This window comes from Scardinius erythrophthalmus (genome assembly GCF_964197995.2).
Source record: "Scardinius erythrophthalmus genome assembly, chromosome: 16".
Lineage (NCBI taxonomy): Eukaryota > Metazoa > Chordata > Actinopteri > Cypriniformes > Leuciscidae > Scardinius > Scardinius erythrophthalmus.
In genome coordinates, this window is record NC_138236.1 from 24,050,081 (window position 1) to 24,073,990 (window position 23,910).

A 23,910-nucleotide genomic window follows, 5' to 3' on the forward strand; every position below is an offset into this window, starting at 1 on the left:
TGAATTTGGTATAGAATCCAATTTTCACTTTGGAATCTGAAAGGCCTGTTTTATGACCATCAGACACTGGAAGGATTCAGCTGTAGGATGCAGTTACAACACAAATGCACCACGCTGATACATGCTGACTCAACTGCACTCGTGTACAAAAGTTTTCTCTTCTATGCCAGCGAGGACTGTGGAACACGAAACCCCTGCTGAATAAGCCTGAGCTGATCACCTTTCACTGTTCTGATATCTTACCTTGGGATCGTGCTCGTTTGCAAGGTTCCCATCAGACTGTTTAAATCCCTCTACTACAACTTACCATTGTCTCTCAAGAAATCTGAGACACCCGTTATTTGTGAGTTAATAGACTGCATATATTGTGAAAGTTCTACCTCTATGGTTTTCTACCGAATCGTTTGGAAGATGCCTTAAAAAGGGGAGGGAGAAAGAACAGTATACTGTAGGTAATTGCTTCTAGGTCAAACACGAAGCTGCTTGTGATAAAAGGGGCACATCCACCGGATTCCACCAATTCAAATGTGTTGAGGTACGGTCTGACATCCTGGAGACTGGAGCTCATGAGATTCAAAAAGGACAATAAAGCACCATGAATGAATGCTTAACTGTAGTAATCCACTATATTCCAAGTCATCTAAACCCAAACAATAGCTCTGTATGAGAAACAAAATGAAATTTGGTCATAACTTGAGAAAATTAACAGTTATTTTAAAGTGAAATAATATTTCACAATATTACTGTTTTCACTGCATTTTTGAGCAAGGAAAATACAGCCTTGAAAGGCAAAAGAGAAATCTTACGAGCCACAAAGTTTTGAGCGGTAATGTATGTGACCATACATATTGGTACAATTTATTTCACATTTCGCCAATAGACTAGGCCTTGCAATCTCTGGGCCCTCAAAAAAATGTGTGACACATTGACCCACAGATGCAATGAGAGGCAAAGCATGTATAAACATATACAGAACCACATTATATGTCCTACCCTGTAAACATGTACCAGGATATGGAAGCACATGCACAGGATAGACTTTATTTTGAGTGTATGCTTAAGAGTGTCATTCAAGAACAACAGATCCAGAGGATTCTGCATCAAACGTCTGGACCGCGGCCAGTCAGTAAGAACCTTTGGCAGCTCCTCAGTCGTCCTCAAAAGCTGTAGTGCTCTTGTTGCAGTAACAGATGCTGAAAGTACTTAATTGCATTTCAAAGCCCTGCGGTGCATGGCCTACTCCTGCATGCACTTATTTTCATAGCTGGAGCCTCGTAAAGCGCCGCTGTCCCCAAAAAAGCAGGTGCTCGCAGCCACGAAATGAAGATTAATCATAGAGAGGCCCTGAGTTTGGATCGACGAGCTGTTACATTAACATCAACCTGTTTTTGTCTCTCTCTCTCTCTCTTTTGATCAGGCGTGTTTAAAAAAAGTGTTTAAAAACTTTGCGAGACAGATTTCTGTCACTGAATGTGAACTGCAGCATGGTGGTTTCTCAGAGTTTAAAGGAACGAATAATAAGCTAGCAAAACACCAGGAAATTGGCCAAAATGGAGATACACACATGCCATGATTTGTATCGGAAAACAGATGGGGATTTTATACACGCACACACACACAAAAATACACACAAGCCGAGGGAGTAGTGTATTTAAGGCACCTGGTGATACTGGAGAATCATCCAAAAGTTTACTCCAGTTTTCCAGTACGTAATTGTCAAAACGCTGCAGATCTGAACCAAAATATAGGTCTACAATTTCTGGGTGACTTATCTGGAACTTTCGCTCATGCACCGATTACTTCTTTTTCCTAGAAGATGTCATAATGGAACATAAGTTCATCCAAGAGGAAAATACTTTTGATAAGCTTCAAAGATCCTTTGAACAGATCCACTGACACTGTTATTTCAAACAGTGTTGCTCTGAACAATATTAAAATGGTTGTACTATACATACAAGGCTGTGCAGTTTCAATTTTGCTCACATTTGCTATAAAAAATCATTATGGCACAAATAAAATAAATAAATTGTGATAATAAGCAATATATTTCATGCTACTGAAAACTAAAATGGATGTTTTTATTGGTTTTCGTACGAATGCACGTAGTTCGCTAAGCAATAATCTACATTTTCATTTACAAATATATCCCAATCTCAATTTAAAAAAAAAAGTGTCAGATCAAATGCCACTTCATCTTGTTGTTCTAAGTATATTTCTAAGTTGAAAAAATATTCAAATAGGCCTATAATTTTAGGTCAAAATGAAAACAACGCAATTAAAGATTTTTTTTTCTGTGCACTAATACATTTTGATTTGTACGAATTCATTTTTTTCAGGTCCTTAGCACCAGTGCTAACACCCCAAACAAATTGCGCACAGCCCTTACACATGTAATAATTATTGATCTATATTACACAACTGCACGTTAATGAGCAACACCTGTGCCACACACTGGTCTCGAGTCCCATGGAGGAGCTCTGGAAGGATAAAATAAGGAGTGACGACAGAGAACCAGGCCTGGGACATTTAAGTTGTTATTTTGTAATGTTTCTATGCTGCAGTCAGCTGTGAGGTGCTTGCTGCTTACATTCGTTTTGTTGTTTGTCTATTTAATGATAAAAAGTTACGTTTAACGATTCCTGATTTACGTTGAACAAATTTTGTTACAATATAAAGGGGAGACATGGAGACATTTTTTTTTTTCACTGGTCAATTTTGAGATTTTGGGCTATTTGTCTTCAATAACATGTCTTCTTTCAGACTTGTGGTGAAAAAAAAAGTCCATAATACACATTTAGGTCTTTATTTTATTACACATCTATTTGCGTCTGTAGATTTCTCCTAAATTCAACAAAAGTTGGTTTTCTAAACCAACACGCTGCTCCGCGATCGCTGTCTGCACCGTCATCACATATACCATTGGAAAGCTCTCTCTCTCCTGTATTTAATCCAAATATGGTCCTTTTTTATCAGCAACCAATCGTGAAAGTACAGTGGGACATTTAACTCTAAAAGCGAAATCTCATTAGCTGATGTCAATTTCCAGTTACATGGGACCATTTGTGTGTGTTTTTTTACTGTTTTTTACTGGGGTTTTGTTCAGCTGAAGGCCATAAATGCTGTGTTATAAGTTTTGATGTGGTTTAGGTGGTTTGTATTGTTGTTGCTAATGATTTGATAAGATATTACGTCTGTAAATAGTTGTTTCCACTAAAAAAGTATGAATTTTTACAATACAAATCTTTAAAGGCTGTTTTCTCAAAATGTTTTTTTTTCTCATACTCTGAGCCAGAAATCTCCACTTCAGCAGCACTTACATACACCAAACTTTCCAGTTTTATTCCTATCTATATTCTTAAGGTTTTTACAGAGGGGTTTGTTCATATATCATTCAGATTGTGATTTATACAACATTTTATACCTAAAAACTGGGCAAAAAATATCCAAAATCCCCTCAGTAAAAACCTTTGACTCTAATATGTCAACAAAATGAAACAAGAATTTTGAATCTGGCTTTATCCAATGTTCAGATTTCTCTTCTGGAAATGTATGCAAATTAGAGCATATTTAATGAGATAATACCTAATTTGCATATTTAAACATAAATATTATAAAAACTTGTAATACAAAAGATATTTGCTTTAATGTCAATAATCAACTGGGGAAGTTTCATGCTGATATCTATTAGTTTTGTTTTTTTCCTATTCACCTGGGGTGTCTCCCCTTAATTTATTTATTTTTTAAATGACTGACCCAAACTTTTTGAACGGTAGCATATTTTGATAACTGATGATAACGCATTAAATTCACCAGCTAACCATACAATAAACCAAAAAATACAGTTTATACATCCTGACCTCCTATAAGAGACCCACATTGTGTCCGCATACACATCCAACCTCTCAACCCGAGATAATGCATTCCAACTGCAGGATTCACTGATTCATCCAGCATCTCCTGTTCACAGATACAGATCTGCACTACACAAGACAGGAAAAGTCCAATTCATTCATTATTCTGTATGGTTTCACAAGTCAACCACTGATCAAAAACATCTTTTGCATTGTTTTTTCTTTCTGCAAAGCAAAAAGACCCCACTCCTCCTCAACCCAAGCCATCATCAAAAGAAGTCCTACCATAAATCACACTACTGAGTCTCTGTTTTACACAGAACAATACAGGACAGTAACTCTGTAATCTGGGCAGGGGTTTTGAGCAAGAATGCAGATCCTTTAAGATGGGACTCTAGGATCAAACACGGTCATAAAAGGGGTACATCTGCAACTCAGGCCATGGGAGGGTCCGCGTTTCCATTGGGAATCCGCAGAGGAATAAACAAAGACACATGTTGGAAGGCCGCGAACGGACGTACGCAGCTGAGCACGAGCTGTAACCACAAAAACTCCCAGAGTTCCCTGCTCTCATTCAGTCGGCGAGAGAACTTCCACCTGTCAGAAAGAAAACACGTCTCCAACTTTCCAGAATAATCGAATAGTGTGAAGGAGAAGAGAGATCTGTGGACAAAAGAAAGCGTCAGGGTGACGACGGTCTAAAAAATATAGAGTTCCTATATATAATACAGAGTTGTTCAGAACAAACACTCAACGCCACTAAACACCTTCTCTAAATACATTAAACGCAACTAAAAGTGGATAATTATGGGGTAGAAAAAACTATTTAACGATTCTGAATCGATTCTTTGACACATTTTGTTGGTCCTGGAACAACATTCCTGTCCAAAAATTTTGTCCTAACCATATTCCTACCTCTAAACCTAACCCTACCCATAAGTTATCCCTAAAATCTGAGGGAAATGACAGGCGAATATCACTGATGTAAGCACCCAACACTGGTTATAAGCCTAAACTTGACAAACAGTAATCTCAAAATCCCTCAAATCTGATTGGTTGATTGGAATGTTGTTTCTTGATCAACAAAGATGTTGATCCAGGAACTTGTTGCACTTGGTTAAATAGACACATCATATCAAAATGCTTTTATGATGCAATATTAATGTAAACAGTCAGCTGTCTTATGGACACGACAAAACATGTTTAAATAGATATGTTTAAATATATCTCTGAATTGGTGTGAATAAAGCCTATTAGACCTGCTGCTGTCTATAATGTCAACAGAAATAATAAAACAACAATTATGAGGGATTTTTTTTTATTACTTTTACTTTATATTTGTTTTTATGTTTTGAAGCTATATTTAGTTAGTTAATAAAGTTAATAACAACTGTTTTGATTTATCATTAATTTGTAATTATTTCAAAGAGTACTTATCAGTAACTAGATTACTGGAGATAACTATTCTCTACATAGCTAGAGAAATAAAAAATAAAAAGAAAGAATGTAGATCAAGAATTTTTTTTTTTTAGAATCACATTCCCAGAATCAAAATCAGAATCAGATGGGATCGTAAGGTGCCTAAAGATTCCCGCCCAAAATAATCAATATAGGTAATCACAGCAAAATAATTCAGAGCATTCTTTTTTTTCTCGTCCAAACTAGTTAAAATAGCTCATTTTCAACATCCTCGGAACTGCTGGAACTCTGACGCCTGCCAAACATAAGGCCCACAGAAGAGAGGTTTTTTTTCGGAGCATCTAATTGTTAATAAATAAGCATGTCCGTCAACTGTCTCGAGACAAAGCTCTGGGATTGGCCGCGGGCCCGTACTGACACACAGCAAGGGGACCATCAATACTACAGAGTCCTTCAGCCAGTGCAGCTGAAAGGCCTGTGAGGACACACGGGCACACATGACTAACTGCCTTTCCATTTCCCAGGCTGGATTTACAACCATGCAGCAAATCAAGCAAGATTCAAAATAAATCTGTCACAAATGAGGAAACGAAGGATCATGCGGATTGCAGAGGGACAAGGCAGTAATAACCGTATATTAGCAGCATTCCAAAAGTATGTCCAAATGCTAATGTCTATCAGGTTGGAAATGTCTCTTTTTGAAGAGATTGCGCAGTCAAACCCAACATTTGAATGGAGTATCAGTATGGAGTCATGCATGTCCATAAACCGTCTAATGCGGATAAAATGATAAGAGCTGCAGCACCAATCTGATTGGATGTTGAGATGCACAGGTTTTGTATCCCTCTGTTGAGAAATAGGTACCAGTTTAAGTAGGCTGAAAAAACAAAGATAACTGGTTTTGGGAGTTCATTTTTAGTCCATCTCCAACCCTGAAGTCTGTTTTGCAGAGATGGACTAAAAATGAACTCCCAAAACTTACTGCCAGATTCTGGAAGATTAATTCTTTAAACAGTGGTACAAGAGGATGTGGTGCTGGTCCTTCAAAAGTCCCAATCTGTCTGTCTATAAAGCCTATAAAACAAATGTATCTTCATGTATTTTGCTACACTTCAACTTGTGATTCTTATCAAGTGGGGGTCATTTTTTAGGATTCTTTACCTAACCTAAATTTCTGAGATCCTGACACCTTGCACTTCTGGAGACTCCAGGTAGGTTGCAGTTCTGGAAAATGGTGGCGCTGGAGACTAATGGTTCACACTTAATTCTTCACCTTAATTCTTAAGGTGACCCAATGAGCATTTCACTGTCCAATGGTCATGCCTTAACTGCAATTTCTAGTATTGCATTAGTATTGCATCCTTCTCATGGGCATTTAATAATTTTTGACTTTTCAGTCCGAGTTAAATATCTTTTTTGGCTTATTTTATTTGTAAAAGAAAACGTGTCTAATAATTCTGCACACCTGAATATAAGGTGTTTTTCATTTCCAGCCTTCATGAACAATTATATATCACTTATAAATGATTAAATACAAAATAAGTAGCAGTTATTAAGATTAATGTGGTTTGGAATTGGTATGTGCCTGGGAAAAAAAATATGATCAGAAAATCAGCGTGCCTAATAATTCAAAGCTATAGCAACAGTGCATATTTGCATGTTAAATCTTACTTTAAATGAATGGTAAAGCACAAGAATTACTCAGAGCTCAAGCATTATCTTCAAGTACATTAACCTGTCATCAACCCAAGCACAAGCTCAACTCTTTACCACAATGGTAACCCCCAAAACTTCAACATAACAGAAACTCTAAATCCCAACATCACAAACACACAAAAATAAAACTTAATTTCAACGTTTACTTTCCCCATCCAGGCCCATGCGGAATTCCCCAACCCGGTTTTAGCTACGCTACATTAAAAGCCAACAGACATTATTCATGAAGCCTCGATGCAAACGGATTAAGTAAACTTCTGTTTTACCAGTTTAAATGGATTGGACCCTGTGATATTAAATTCAAAGTGTTCAACATAAATTGTTTAAGCTGCAAAAAAAAAAAAAAAAACTGCAGTTGCTTGGTCTGTTTGACCTGCTTTGTGATATCAGTGGACATCTGAGCTCAGGTTGTTGATGTGGTAAGCCAGCAAGGAGGTGAAACGTTGTTGACAACATGCTCTGCTGTGAAGGTTAGAAGAGCAAGCACAGAGAGCCAACTTACTGAAGCAGACTCTGAATGCATGACATAAGCAATCTGATTTGACACAGAATATGTTGTGGCTACAAATACGTCAAGGCCTGGTTTCACAAACAGGGCATATGTTAAGCCATTTAGGCCTAAGGATTAGGCCTTAGTTCAATTAAGGCATTTAAATAGCTTTTATAAATGTGTTTAACTTTCAGTTAAAACAGCTCAAACATGCATTTTAGTCTGAGACTACAGTAGGCTTAAGCGTTGTCTGTGAAACCAGGGGCATATAAATAAACATGGTAAACTATACTCTGTACATACTGTTCAAATGTTTGGGGTCAGTAAGTATTTTTTAAGGAGTTAATGAGACTTAAGACTTTTGGTTGATCTTTGAAACACAAATAAAGATATTTTAATGAAACTTGGGAGGCAAAAATGTAGAAGATCCAAAAAGGTCATAAAGGAGTCATAAAATGAATCCATATGATCGAGTGGTTTAATCAACCAATCAGCATTTACAATTATTTCTGAAGGATCATATGACAATGAAGACTGGAGTAATGATGCTGAAAATTAAGCTTTGCCCAGACAGATGTTTTCATTTGTAATAGTATTTCACAATATTACTGTTTTTACTGTATTTTTGACCAAACAATTGCTGCCTTGGTGAGCATAAGTGTCTTCTTTCAAAAACATTTAAAAATATCTTAACGAGCCCACACGCTCAAACAGACGTATATTAAGTATTAATAAATATTAATAACTATTTGTTATGAACAACAAATATTGAGAACTGCACTGCAAAAAGTCATGGCACACAGCTGTCATATATACAGTGAGGAAAATAAGTATTTGAACACCCTGCTATTTTGCAAGTTCTCCCACTTGGAAATCATGGAGGGGTCTGAAATTGTCATTGTAGGTGCATGTCCACTGTGAGAGACAAAAAAAAAAAAAACAGAAATTACAATATATGATTTTTTAACTATTTATTTATATGATACAGCTGCAAATAAGTATTTGAACACCTGTCTATCAGCTAGAATTCTGACCCTCAAAGACCTGTTAGTCTGCCTTTAAAATGTCCACCTCCACTCCATTTATTATCCTAAATTAGATGCACCTGTTTGAGGTCGTTAGCTGCATAAAGACACCTGTCCACCCCATACAATCAGTAAGAATCCAACTACTAACATGGCCAAGACCAAAGAGCTGTCCAAAGACACTAGAGACAAAATTGTACACCTCCACAAGGCTGGAAAGGGCTACGGGGAAATTGCCAAGCAACTTGGTGAAAAAAGGTCCACTGTTGGAGCTATCATTAGAACATGGAAGAAGCTAAACATGACTGTCAATCTCCCTCGGACTGGGGCTCCATGCAAGATCTCACCTCGTGGGGTCTCAATGATCCTAAGAAAGGTGAGAAATCAGCCCAGAACTACACGGGAGGAGCTGGGACCACCGTTTCCAAGGTTACTGTTGGTAATACACTAAGACGTCATGGTTTGAAATCATGCATGGCACGGAAGGTTCCCCTGCTTAAACCAGCACCTGTCAAGGCCCGTCTTAAGTTTGCCAATGACCATTTGGATGATCCAGATGTGGTCAGATGAGACCAAAATAGAACTTTTTGGTCATAATTCCACTAAACGTGTTTGGAGGAAGAAGAATGAAGAGTACCATCCCAAGAACACCATCCCTACTGTGAAGCATGGGGGTGGTAGCATCATGCTTTGGGGGTGTTTTTCTGCACATGGGACAGGGCGACTGCACTGTATTAAGGAGAGGATGACCGGGGCCATGTATTGCGAGATTTTGGGGAACAACCTCCTTCCCTCAGTTAGAGCATTGAAGATGGGTCGAGGCTGGGTCTTCCAACATGACAATGACCCGAAGCACACAGCCAGGATAACCAAGGAGTGGCTCTGTAAGAAGCATATCAAGGTTCTGGCATGGCCTCGCCAGTCTCCAGACCTAAACCCAATAGAGAATCTTTGGAGGGAGCTCAAACTCCGTGTTTCTCAGCGACAGCCCAGAAACCTGACTGATCTAGAGAAGATCTGTGTGGAGGAGTGGGCCAAAATCCCTCCTGCAGTGTGTGCAAACCTGGTGAAAAACTACAGGAAACGTTTGACCTCTGTAATTGCAAACAAAGGCTACTGTACCAAATATTAACATTGATTTTCTCAGGTGTTCAAATACTTATTTGCAGCTGTATCATACAAATAAATAGTTAAAAAATCATACATTGTGATTTCTGGATTATTATTTTTTTAGATTATGTCTCTCACAGTGGACATGCACCTACGATGACAATTTTAGACCCCTCCATGATTTCTAAGGGGGAGAACTTGCAAAATAGCAGGGTGTTCAAATACTTATTTTCCTCACTGCATATACTGTATATATAAGATTTTTAAAAAAAGTTTTAAACACCTCATCAATCCCTCCACTGAGGCTACATGTCTTTTGGGAGTCACTGAGGTGAGATAATCTACTGGCTTCTAAAACTTCATGTGACATGATCTCAATCACCATCCCACCCACAGCTTAAACAACCAACTCCCAATGCATTCAAGCAATTATTTTATCAGTCCCATTCAGAGCTATTTGAAAAGGGGTGGTTTTATTAGCGATGCATGCAGCCAACTGGCATCTATTAATGCCAATTTTCTGACAGCCAATTAAGCAAAAAAAAAGGTTGCTATAAACAAGAGTAAACAATTTCCTCATTGACAAATAAATACAGCAAAGGCGAAGGTGTTACAGCAATCCTCAGGGAACCTCAAGCCCCCTGGTCTGAGCCAAACTGCATATTGAGGTGATGATAACGGTGCCATTCAGAGCAGCTTTGCTTGCGGAATAGGCTGCTTTGTTTTGTGATGTCACTAAAATGGACATAATCCACTCTTGGCAAAGTGACTTACCCCACCACTCAAAGGGCCTTTGTCTCCCTGAAGATAGTTTGCCCATTTGGAACAGATTCACATGCAGTATGCCAGTCTGTATTGCGTCTGAAGCCCTCACACTCTCGCATCAACACAACTGAGAACAACTCTCATGGGAAGGTACAATTAGGTGGGAATGCTGGTTAAATAATGATTAGTTCTTGTCTAGTCATGTGACATTAACAAGGCTGCCCCCATGAGGGCAACCCAAACCATGTAAAATAATACAGCTTTTAAAGGGATAGTTCACCCAAAAATGAAAATTCTGTCATTAATTACTCACCCTCATGTTATTCCAAACCCGTAAGACTTTCATTCATCTTTGGAACAAAAATAAAGATCTTTTTGATGAAATCTGAGAGCTTTCTGTCCATCCATTGACAGCTACGCAACTACCACTTTGACACTTCGAAAAGTTCATAAAGAGATTGTAAAACTAAACAATGAATTAAGTTCAGTCCAAATATTCTGAAGAGACTCTGTCACTTTATATGATGAACAGATTGAATTTAGGCTTTTATTCACATATAAACATATGCCACAGTTCTAGCGGCAGCGCGGGTGCTAGTGAACTGATCATCTGTTCTGCTTTACCACTAGTTGCAGCACAAAATAAATACGAATGAACATCAGTAGGTATGTTGAAAGATAGAGTACAACTTACTAAAACATGTGTCATGCCACATGTAATCATTGTAAAACAACTTGTACAATGTCACTTAATGTTACATTTACATCAGAAAAGCCATTCAATGACCATAAAATTGATAATCAGAAAAAAATGAACTCTAGAGAGGAGCATTTTGCTAAATATAGCTGTGCTATACTGCATCTTTACTGTTTTTTACTTAACCTGCTCTTCAATATGCAATGTATTTTTGAATAAATCCGTCGTTTTTTTATGACAGCCACCATTAAGTTGATATTTCAAAAAATAGATAAATAAATAAATGTCATTATAAAATATTATTATAACATTATTATTGTAGAAAAAAAAACCTCCTTATGTGCAATTTAAATGTAAGTAGCCTATACAAATCAGTTAATGAGGTTACACTTTATTTCGATAGTCCACTTTAGACATTCTGCTAACTATAAGTAACTTTTCAACTACATGTCAACTAACTTTCATTAGAGTATTAGTAGACTGTTAGGTTAGGGTTAGGTGATAGGGTTCGGGTTAGGAGAATAAGTTGACTTGTAGTTGCCAAGTTACTTATAGTCAGTAAAATGTATGTTGGGGGACCAACAAAATAAAGTGTTAGCAAATATTAAGCAGACAGTCTACTAATCCTTTAATGACAGTTAGTTGACATGTAGCTGCAAAGATACTTATAGTTAACAGAGTGTCTAAAGTGGACTATCGAAATAAAGTGTTACCGTTAATGATAACCTTTAATATTATAGTAATATGCCAAATGGGGTTCCCTGTATAGTTTACAGCAATAGTTAAAAGATTTTCTTTTCCTTGAAGATATTTGCCATGTATTGTACCTGATAAGCCCAAATTAATAGATATCGAATAGAAATTAACTCGAAAGCTTGTGAATCGAAACGAATAGTGAAATTTGTGTCAATGCCCAAACCAACCTACAGTAACACAACAGTATATTGCGAACATTACAAAGATACAAAATAAAGTAATCATAGATCTATTATGTTTATCACTGAATCCTGCAAATACTGTTAGGCTTATTCAATTTTCTTACTAGATCTTTTCACGTGTATATAAAAAAATAAAAACACTTACCAAACCCGTTTGCCACGAGGTTTATGTTTCTGCCAGCAATATCCCGCTAAAGATTCTCTGCATTCAGTATGTTGAAAAAGCAGGACTCTAAACAAGTCTGCTGTATTAGTAGTTCATTCTCAGACTGCACTTGTTGTGATATGCTGCAAAGGGGCTGTGAAACGACAGTATGAGACTCCTGCACAATAACTGCCCTCAAAGAGAGAAAGAGAGGGGTGGGCTGATGGGAAAACAGTGGAAAGGAATGAATGTAATCATGATGGATAAAGTTGAGAAAGAATAACCTAGAAAACAGGAAAGAATCCTACCATGACTAAAGCCCATTCATCTACCAAAGAAATGTCCTCTTGCCTAAAAGAAATTTCTTCCCTAACCCCGAGATTATCTTTAGACTTAAAACAATATCCTCCTCAGCTCAAGATATGCATAACATCAGTTTTTAGACCAAGAATTCCTTTCAGAATTCATAAGAAAAAATCTTTCCCTAAGAAGCCTTTGCTTATTTTCACAGATATGTCTTTACCGATCACATTCTTCTCTTCTATATTCCAAAACACAGTGAGCTACCTGTGGAGGCAGCATTTTAAGACAGTAAAGTCAGTAAAGACTAAGCCAATCCCACAATGCCGTGCGACAAGCTCAGTAAAATAACGAATCTAAGATGGGGGACAAAGAGAGAGAGAAATGCTGATTATGAAAATAAACTTACATTTCATTCTTTACAGAAAGATACTGATAAGAAAGGTATAGTGCTTTTAGCAAAGCAACACTTTTTAGCATTAAAAAATAAATTGAGTCGAGTCACCTTGTGCGAGGAGAGCTATTTTGACCAATGTAGAATGTTTCAAATTAGTCACTAATGAGGTTGCATAAATGGGGTTAGGAATTAGCATTTTTTGTAGGCCAACCGGAAAGTTAGCACCACATAGGTTATCTTGACAAAAAGCCAGTAGGATTTTTCTACCGGCATAAGCGAACTACACCACAATAGCATGACTTCAATGTCACCACCACTAAGCTTCCGAAAACTCTTTCAAACTTTATTTAGAATCTACAAGTTGGAAAATTTTAGAGCATGAGAATAAACACAAGAAGACTGTAAAAGCGGACTAGTGAGTAGATGAGTTTTCCAGTTCAGCATGGTGACGTTTAATGTCCCCTATAGCCTCTGTAGTCCCATTTAGATATTTGGTAGAAACTGCCTTTTTCAAGACACATTAAAGCTTGAAAATACCATAAGTTCTGAATCATTACTGATTTATGTCTTAGAAAACTATATTGAGCTTGTGTTAACCACCAACCTTATTTCAGCCCGTTAAAAAAACAATTGACTTCAAAGACAAATAATGTGCAAAACTTATTTCCGAGTTTTAGTACTCATTCCTGCAGCACACTATTCTTTCTGCCTTTAAACGGCAGTAAAATCCAAGCCCTACACTGGAAGCTCACTTTGGCAAATCACAGTAAGATCCTGAAGTGCTAATGGATGAGGAGATCGTTTTCATATAGAGGGACAAAGGGCACTGAGATGAAAAGAGAAGGTTTTGACCCAGCTGGGTAGGATGACTTGAGAAGGCTGAGGTCTGCATCAGTATACCAGTACAGATCAGCTATTCTGGGTTTGATTAAAGCTGAATAAACACAGGCCCAGGAGAGATCTCCAAACCCAAACCACCAGATCAGCGGTGAAGAAGAGCATCCATCAAAGCCCTGTTACATGTGTACATGGCGTAACAAGATGATGCACATATTCTCTTTTCTCTCTTTTCTCTGACTGCTCTGGTTAAATGGTTAAAGATCTGGAAATTAAAAGGTTGCAGGTTTGAACACATATTGGGGACCGATGTTGTTTTGGACCCCACTGACTTTCACTGCATGAACAAAAAACAGTTGAAACAGTCTTCACACTATCATCTTTTATGTCTCGCAAAAGAAAGTAAGTCATACATGTTTGGAACGACATGAGAGTGAGTAAATTCATCAAATTTTCATTTTTAGATGAGTCTTGCCTTTAAACTCTATGAAGCATATGTACTTTTAAGTTTAAAGAAAATAAATTATTTTAATTGAATTTTTTTTTTTAAGGTGTCAGGTGTCAATTTAACTACAAACAAATACATTATAATATATTGTTTTAATAATTTCTCCAAGGCGACCTCGTGGATTGGTTGCTTTGAATTGTAATACGGTAAGATATATTTTGTTTGTTTTATTCAGGAAAAACAAATAATTGCATTACAGTTACATGGTTCTTAATTTAAAATAGACCAACATAATAAAATTAATTAAACCTTAGTATATCAATAAAGCAATTGATACTTTGCACGTGACGTCAGTTGTACTGGCTGGCGGGCAAGAACGTCATTCTCTAGCAACGAAAACCAGTAAACTAATCAAGGATCTTGCCAGGACGTTGCCAGTTTTAATATACAAAAGTTGGTGTTTTGAGGTGTACATGACATGTCAGATAGTTATTGTGCGATTGGATGCACTAACCGCGTTTGTTGCCCGCCAGATATCACGTGACTGCAAAGTATCAATACAAGTTGATCCAACCTAAGGCAATTAATTAACTAATAGTAAATCATAGTAGATGTTTTCTTTTGCTGTTTCTGTCCTCTACAAAAAGTAATCCATGTACAAATACATGAACAGGCCGTGGGAAAACAGTGTTCCACATGCATATGTGTTTCTATGACGAGTGATAGAAAAAAACAAATCTCAAAATCTGTGTGTTCAGCACTTTCTGAAATCTGTTTTCATGCCATGCATGTAAACACTCAAATGAGAATTGGTAAAGTTTTCCAGCCAATTTCACAAGTATGTAAAGAAAAAGAAAAAAAGACTCTTTGATTAATTCCAATGCTCCTGTTTACTCAAGAGGGACTTCTTCGTGTCGGCTTTGGCCTTTCCCTCCTCTCCCGTCCCAGTGATGTCCTTCCAACATAAAGTTTCCGGGTAGATCTTTCAATAACAAAGTGAATTTCTCAGCATAGCTTGGTAAGAACTGACCTCAGATGGCAAGAGATACCTAATTAGTAGTCATCTCAGTCAAACAAATGAAAACAAATCACTGTGTACTTTCCTTGGTCCGCTCCTCTCATGAACAGGTCCCAAGGGAAACGTTTTCTCAACAAAAACAATCTAGTCTTAATGCTAACCTCTATGATAGAAACATTGTATCCTCTTTGAGTTATCATTACCTTTATATTTCGAATAGGACTTGGAATAAGCCTAGTGCTTTACTGAATTATTCTGAGAATTTAAAGGAGACCTTTTACTGAATATGCTCACATGCAGACATAGATCATACAAACTGAAAATTCAGTCCTTTTCTTTCTTCCATGGAACACAATAGGAGACATTTTGTATAGAGAGCAAATAATGATAGCAATATAATTTAGTTGGACTTTATTTGCACAAGCTAAATACAAGTGAATTATTTATTGGTATATACTGGGTTACTATTTACATAATCATATTAGTCAATCAGCCAATTCTGTAGCACTATACTTAACCAAACCCTTGCCCTAAATCTACACCATAGAAGGGCAACCATTGGCAGATAAAAATGTTCTTCCTGCATCACTAGCTTTAAAGTTTGAGGCCACTGATTGGTCAAACAGTATGCTATTCCAAGACCAACAAGGATGTCGATCTTGTGTAACACTGTGTTCTAACCAGACGTGACAAACTGACAAGAGATTAGACTTTGGGAAGTCTGATTCATTTTAATTAATTGGTTTGTTTGAACGCTTTATATAAATAAACCAGAGGTCCCTGTGCAGCATTTAGTCTTTTTGGTAGCAAAATATTTAGTTAAATGCAGCCGTTTGTCACTGTTTTCGACATTGTTATATAAATTAATATGTTTCTAGTTTATTAGATGTATTTTATTGTGAATTTATCTGTAATCTGCAGCTGCCAACCTAATTCCGGCTCTCTGTATTTTGTGTCTGACAAATATTGGTCTTTTTTAGTAGTTTTCAGTGTAGCAAACTAAATGTATAAACACTAGCAATACCGTTTAAAAGTTTGAGGTCATCACGTTTTTTAGGTTTTTTGAAGAAATTAATGCTTTCATCCAGCAAGGATGCACTGAATTTTATCAAAGTTGTCAGTTAAGACTTTCTATTTCAAATAAAGGATGTTCTAATGAACATTTTATTCATCGAAGTATCCAGAAAAGAAGGATCACGGTTTCCACAAAAATATTAAGCAGCACAACTGTTAAACATTGATAATAATAAGAAATGTTGCTTGAGCAGCAAAAAAGGAAATTACAACGATTTCTAAAGGGTCACGTGAAACTGAAGACTGAAGTAATGGTAATGGTGAAGACTAAAAGTAATATTAGAAAAAAAAAAAATATATATATATATATATATATATATATATATATATATATATATATATATGATTGTGACCCTGTATCACAAAACCAGTCATAAGTCGTAATGGTACATTTGTGGCAATAGCCAACAATATATTGTATGGGTCAAAATTATCGATTTTTCTTTTATGCCAAAAATCATTAGAATATTAAGTAAAGATCATGATCCATCAAAATATTTTGTAAATTTCCTATCGTAAATATATAAAACATTCATTTTTGTGAGTGAATGCAGCACAGTCGCAAACATTATTGGACAATTGTAAAGGCGATTTTCTCAAACTTTAGATTTTTTTGCACCCTCAGATTCCAGATGTTCAAATATTTGTATCTCGGCCAAATATTGTCCTATCCTAACAAACCATTCATCAATGGAAAGCTTATTTTTTCAGTTTTCAGTTGATGTATGAATCTCAATTTCAAAAAAGTTATCCATGTGACTGGTTTTGTGGTCCAGGGTCATATATATATATATATATATATATATATATATATATATATATATATATATATATATATATATATATATATATATATATATATATATAGGTCCCTATATCTTGCACCCAGCGCAATTGACTTAAACATTCTAAAAGCCACAAACTGATTTTATGAGTAATGAGTTTCAGGATTTCTTTAACTACAGTACAGTAAATCTCAGTTTGAACTGACTTGACATGAAGGGCAAACAAGGCACATAAGTGGTGATTAAAATACATGGGTTTAACAGGAAGATATAAAATGCCTTTGCTGTGGAAAGTATTACCTGACTTTCAACAGACATGTCAACAGCATATAAGTGCGTGCAAATGGAGAGGTCTGTAAAGAATATCATTAGCTACAGGAGATGACACACAACAGTGTCAAAGTGGGGAAAGATGAGCTTCAAGCACCACTGACTGTTACAAGTTTCAGTACGTTTTCGGAGCAAGAATCATTACGACCTCCCTAAGAGCTCAGCTTTTTTTCTGAGGATAATCGCAACATAAAGCTCAAGCGGAAGAGAGATGGATGATGATTAGCACACACTGACCACAGTGAGTATTGTTTCACTGCAGAGATTTATGAGCAAAACAAAGGTGCTGTGAAATTCCTCCTTCCGCGCCACACAAGGAGAATACCAGAGGCATACATTATGATGGCAGAAGTGAGTCTCTGGCTTGAGCTTCGGTTACTGATCTTAGGATGGGGAGCAGACGCAGCAGTCACTAATGTCTACGTTTATGAAGATAGATCTTCCTGAGCGTGCACCCCACCATCGCACAATCCACTGTAGTTCGGCTGAATCTCAGGGCAGGAATTCTCTCATAAAAGTGCCAAACGTGAGAGGAAACAGGGCGAGCCGTCCTGTGGCGGTTCTGCCCTTCCCACCTCCTCGCCGCAGCCTTCTATTCCAAAACAAACCGCCCCTCTCCGCCTTGGTTGGCCGCAAAACTCACAAACCGGGATAGGCAGATTAAATATCACCATCAGCCCAATAGCATGACCACCACGTTGAGTGTAAAATAATGTGAAAGAGGTTGACTAGTATGTTGGTAAGTCAATGAAACATGCAAACATGCTCTCTCCTGCTGAACAGACCAGGGTTCTGCTGCATAAACTGCACTGAAAAAAATTATTCGTTGAATTTAATAAAAATTTTGATGGGAAGTGGTTGCACACAATTGCTTTTAGCTACATTTAAACAAATGCATTAAGTTGAACTTAATCCATTTTAGTTCAACTTAATGCATTTTTTTAAATGTAGCTAAAATCAATTGTGTGCAACCACTTACCATCAAATTTTTTATTAAATTCAACGAATCATTTTTTTCAGTGTGCTTAGACTAGAATTAGTCTAAGTTAGTTATCTGCCAGTTGCATAAACCACTTTGTTAACCTCTATGTCTTAAGAACAAGTCTGACTAACTAGCAGTTAATCAGTCTTATTTGTCTGATTCAAATGAGATAAATGATGATGAGATCTTGTAAGACTAGTCTAAATGTTTTATGCGGCCACCTGATTTTCTTCACTTTAAGTTGCATTAAGACTTATCCATTCATACACTTATCCAACACATCCATTGGCTAACTGCAAAATGGTCAGACTAGCTCTTAAGCCATATATTTTATTTATAATGTGCTTTTCTTACACCCAAAGCGCTACAGCAAAAACAATAAGCAACAAGGATAATAGTGCCTTAATCAACTTTTTACAATGTTACAGAGCATTTCTGTTAGTGAAGGAAAGAGCATTCTATAACTTGGGGGCTTTGGAAAAAAAAAAGGATCATTCCACCATGGTCTTAAGTTTACATGAAGGCTGATGAAGAAAAAAAAAGAGTGTTAGCAGAACTGAATGTGACAAAGTATATGGACTAATGAGATCACAAAGATACACTGATGCTATCTCATTTTTTATTTGTGCATCCAATGTTAGCTGAAGATCCAAAATGACACCAAGATTGCATACCGGTGAAGTTGGAAGTAGCATATTGGATTCAACAACCAAACTAATGTGTTCAGTCTTCCGAGTATAGAATCAATCAGCATAAGTTCAGTTTTGGAGCAATTCAGTTGCAGGTAATTATGCTGAATCCAAATTCTGATTTCTTCTAGGCACACTCAAAACAGCAAATGTGTAGCTGACATCAGGGATGGCTAGTGGTGATGTGAATTTGAGTATCATTAGCATAGCTGTGACACCCAAGGCCATATTTCCTAATAATCAGTCCAAGTGGAAGCATACATATGCTAAAAAGAGTTGGGCCCAACACTGAACCCTGAGGAACACCATGTCGAGCTGGCACGGTATCGGATTCATGATTTCCCAGACTAACAAACTGGGCACAATTAGTTAAGTATGAGTTAAACCAATCAAATACATGACCAATGAAGACATGGATTAAACATAATAGCTTTGTTTATACAACTACCCCCAGGTTAGATTAGCATATGCTAGTTAGTGCTGGTCTAGATGATTTACTTGCAGTCAAGTAGGAAAAACTAGCACACCAGTATCCCATGTTGGGGACCAGTGTCCAAAACATAACATGGCTTTTAACAAGAAAACTTACTATAAATTAAATGAAAAAATAAATGAAAAATATAAATATCCTAAATTACTTATCTTTGTGGTTTCAGAGAATGTAAACATACATTTTTTTTCACATGATAAAATGTTGTGTACACAGTTTAGATACACTCCTGAAAGTTGTTCTTTTGTTTGTTTTAAAGGGGTCATTTAATGGTAAATGCACTTTTACAAGTTGATTGTACTGAAATGTGTGTTGGCAGTGCCTTGTACACAACAATCATAAAATGATAAAAATCCATCCAGTGTTTTTTTTTTAAATCTTCTTATGTTTTCCCCCGTCTCAAATCAAGCCATTCGATTTTGTGACGTCACAAAATCGACGCCCCTCCCACGATTATTGATTGACAGCAGCGTTTCAACACAGACCCGCCCTCGCTCGTGAGCGAGCTGTCAATCATAGACCACGCACAATCATTGTTGATATGCTGGAGCAATGTCTATGAGCAGAATGGCGTCTAAGCGATTGTGGTGTTCTGTTCTTGGGTGCAATAAGTAACACAGCAGTCATTTTGATGTTCCTAAATCCGAACCGCTGAAGACGCAGTGGCTGAGTTTGTTTTCGAAGGGAATATTCCCCACAATCAACGTCAATGCTTTCATGTTTGCGCGAATCATTTCACACACCAGACTGCTTTACAAACAAGGGTCAGTATAAGAAGCTGCTCCTGAAAAAAGGATCGGTACCAACTATTCGTGTTCCTGCTGAACCTCCAGAAGAACTGAAGTGAGTGTTTTATTGACCTTTATATTAATCTTTGCAAATCGCTAGCACGCTTCATGATGAATGCAGCTAAGGTTTACACTCAGGGTACATTACAGCATGTTTTCTATGTACGACATTCTCAATATAATTCATAACCCCACGTTTATAATGAACAACGCGTTATGATTATTGTGTTATTATTGCAAACGGTGTACGCACAGAACAGAGGGGCGGGGTGAGCAAATCTCATTATCATTTAAAGACGCATGCACTTAAACGGCTTGCTGAAAACAGAGCTGTTTTTGACCAGGTAAAATGAGTTTTTCTTACAATACTAATGAGAATTTTGAATTAAAGTATATTACAAACTTTTAATTTAGACCCTAAAGAATCATATTAGCTTGTACAAAAATGGCATTATATGACTCCTTTAAGTGTATTTTTTTGTATTATTGAATTTGTTTTTTTATTCATTTTTAGATGTACAATAATGTTTAAAAAAAAAAAAAAACAGGAAGGTCAATTTATACAGACCGTGAGGGTTAAATTGATGGTTTTTGGAAGCAAAAAGTATGAATAACCAAATATTGTTCTTTTTTTTTTTTTTTAAGTAAAAAGGACTCCCATTATAATTTGCTATAAAAAGAAAAGTCATATATTGTAATATATACAAGTGCCAAAATTCCATCCAGTAAAACTTGAAACATTGTCACTTTCACTCAATTTCAGGGTACCACAGCTACCCTTTTACAGTGAATATAACAGAACAGTGCAGAAACATTTTTAAATGCAGAAAAAGAAAATTCCCCAAATTCAGGTCTTCACCTTATTGTGTAAATCAGCTGGCCACCAGCTAAAGTGGCATATTACCAATATTATTTGATTGATGTTCACCATTATCTCTAGAGAAATATGGTAATATGAGGTAGGGTGAAAATGACCAAAACTGTATTCTAGACTATCTGCTCAGATGATGAATGAAGAGCTTTTATCATTAAGCCCCTGGCTTTCTTTAAAAGGCAGGAATGAACAAACTGCCTGGAATTAGACCTCAATTTACTGAAGAGACAGATTCCCCTTATCATTATCATCTGTGGGCAGAAAGGAAAAAAGAAAACACACTGTGCGCCCAGATGATAAACATGAAATATGAAAAGAGAAAAGAACATTATGAACGTAGAAAACACGCTGGGGCTGGCGAAGCACCCCAACTCTCCTTCTCAGCCATTTTAAGGTCATTTAACTAAACTTTGGCTATGGTTTGACAGCTCAGTTTCCATATTTACCCATTCTTTTGTCTCCGTCTGTGTCATTATGAGCTGGAAGGGTAATATCAAAGTCCATTAGATATGATTTACATTACAAGATTCACATTTACAGCAAATCGATTTCAAAGGATGTGTCTCGACCACAGACATTTGGCTGAAGTATCACAGATAAAATGATGATCTATGTTGACAAACGGTCATATTTACACAGGCTCATGACACGAGCCGAGCTCTGGTATGCTTGCACATTAAGTAATGGATCAAACCGACCTGAGAAAGAAGAAAGAAAGAGAGACTGATGTATAGGAAATGTACACGATCCCTCCATAATTTACAGACAAAGCCTCTTGTAATGTCTGGAAATTAATAACTTCCCTTGTTGGCCTCTGGGTGTCACTACATAGAGCTGGTTCAATGCCAGATACAATGTGTGGAAAAATAATTTTCTTATTCTTTTCTATTATAAAAAAAATATTGACTATCCAAAACCTCAGTGCAATAATTAACCATCACCATTCCTGTAGTAAGGGTTTTGTGTGTATCTGTTAATTGATAACTAGCTGAGGTAATGTAGTTATTCCTATTAAATGTTACCATGCACAACTGTACCTCTGCATGGGGTAGAGCTTAATAAAAACTCTGGAAAACTGCTGAATGAAAGGGAAGGGATTCCTAATCCCAATATCAGAATGATTTATAACTGTTCAAATCCATAAGTTCCACAAGACATATATAACAGTGGGCAACTTTCATTTACAACACCACACACTGAGACAGGAAAGACTTGCTGTTACTCAATAAAAAAGCTCAGATTCTTACAGCTTTTCCTCAGTAGAAGGGGGGAAAAGCGAGAGAGAGAGAGAGAGAGAGAGAGAGAGAGAGAGAGAGAGAGAGAGAGAGAGAGAGAGAGAGAGAGAGAGAGAGAGAGAGAGGTTATCACAATATGCAGCAAGTGTTTTGTGTGTGCTTGATAACCAAGAATTTCACAGCGTCGCTGGGAACCCACTGTGGCCTCCCTGACGCCTCGATGTATATATAGACTATCTGTATTTATTATCAAACACAAACACACATTATTTGTTGACTCATTCTTTGAGTATCAAACAACTTAATCACACAGAGAGATTATAAAACCTTTAGGAGATGCTGAACAAAAAGTGATCCAATTATAGTCCACTCACACAACCATCACAAAACAAATTATTTCAAGTTTGCATCACTTTGTAACATTTAAAATCTGCTCAATGGGTATAATGGTAAACCATTCCAAAAGAGCTGTTTTCGTGAATCTAGCTTTAACTAAAAAGCTCTGAAAAGGTCTGCAGAATTTGAACGGCCATCATTCAAAGTTCTACCCTTGCAGGTTTGTTTATTATATACTTTGGCTAATTTTGCTAGCGCTTTCAGCTACCAGTAAGTGTAGTTGTTTAATCTCCATCTAAAGGCAGTATGAAAAAACAGCATTAGCAACCAATTTTACTTTGATAATGTGAATTTCCAACAGAAAACCTGGGCTCTTTGGAAAATGTGCCTCTACCTACATTTTTAGAGAGAGAGAGAAAAAAAAAATATCCCAAGACGTATCTATACATACAATTCATTAGAGTTTCCAGCTGAAATGACACTAGAGGAAGTAAAATGACAAAAAAATTTATTCCTTTAAATTATTGATTAATAGACTTATTTTTACACAGTCCTTACACAATACTATGATATGACCTCAAAACATTTTTACCATTGGGCATGATTTGTAAACTAATACATTTTGACATTTGCATCATAACCAGATTCACATGTATAGCTTTTCTAGTAAACTTATTGCTCAGTTGCTCACCTGGTACAGCATTACATTTGAGATTGGGTATGTGTCCCATGAAACAAGACTCAACATAAAACGTACGGCTAATTAAACAAATTTGCTTTTAGTTCACATTTGACTTTAACACAATCGTTTAGGTTAAGAGTTTTAGGGTAGGTTAGGTTTAGGACATTTTAGCAAGACCAAACTGCTGTGATACGTGCAACAAACAACGTAAAATTTTGCCAGATTCATATTTATCTGTTTTGGATAAAACCGCATGTACAAGCAACATATTATCAGAAATGTCAGATAGGTCTTTTTCAGAAATGTCGCCACAGACATGCATTTTCGACATGTGATGAACAGTAAACAGGATATCCAAAAAAAAAAAAAAAAGTATCCACTGAGAACTCATTGGATTGGCGTTTCATACCAGAATGGACCAGCACAATAAAATAAGGAATGTGTATTAATAAAGAAAACAGGGTAGATTTTCTCTCAAAATCAGCTCAG

The 23,910-nt window shown here is 36.7% G+C and overlaps 1 protein-coding gene across 3 annotated transcripts in view; it reads right to left on the reverse strand.

The window, feature by feature from the left end:
- Positions 1 to 23,910, reverse strand: part of fhod3b (formin homology 2 domain containing 3b) — a 185,197-nt gene that overhangs the window by 96,141 nt on the left and 65,146 nt on the right. Inside the window, exon 1 of one of the 3 annotated variants that reach the window (XM_081389774.1) lies at positions 12,157 to 12,202. The exons of the other annotated variants lie outside the window; for them this stretch is intronic. The gene's annotated coding sequence lies outside the window, so the exon portion shown is untranslated. Of the gene's footprint in view, positions 1 to 12,156; positions 12,203 to 23,910 lie in introns of those variants that run through there. 3 annotated transcript variants of the gene reach the window in all.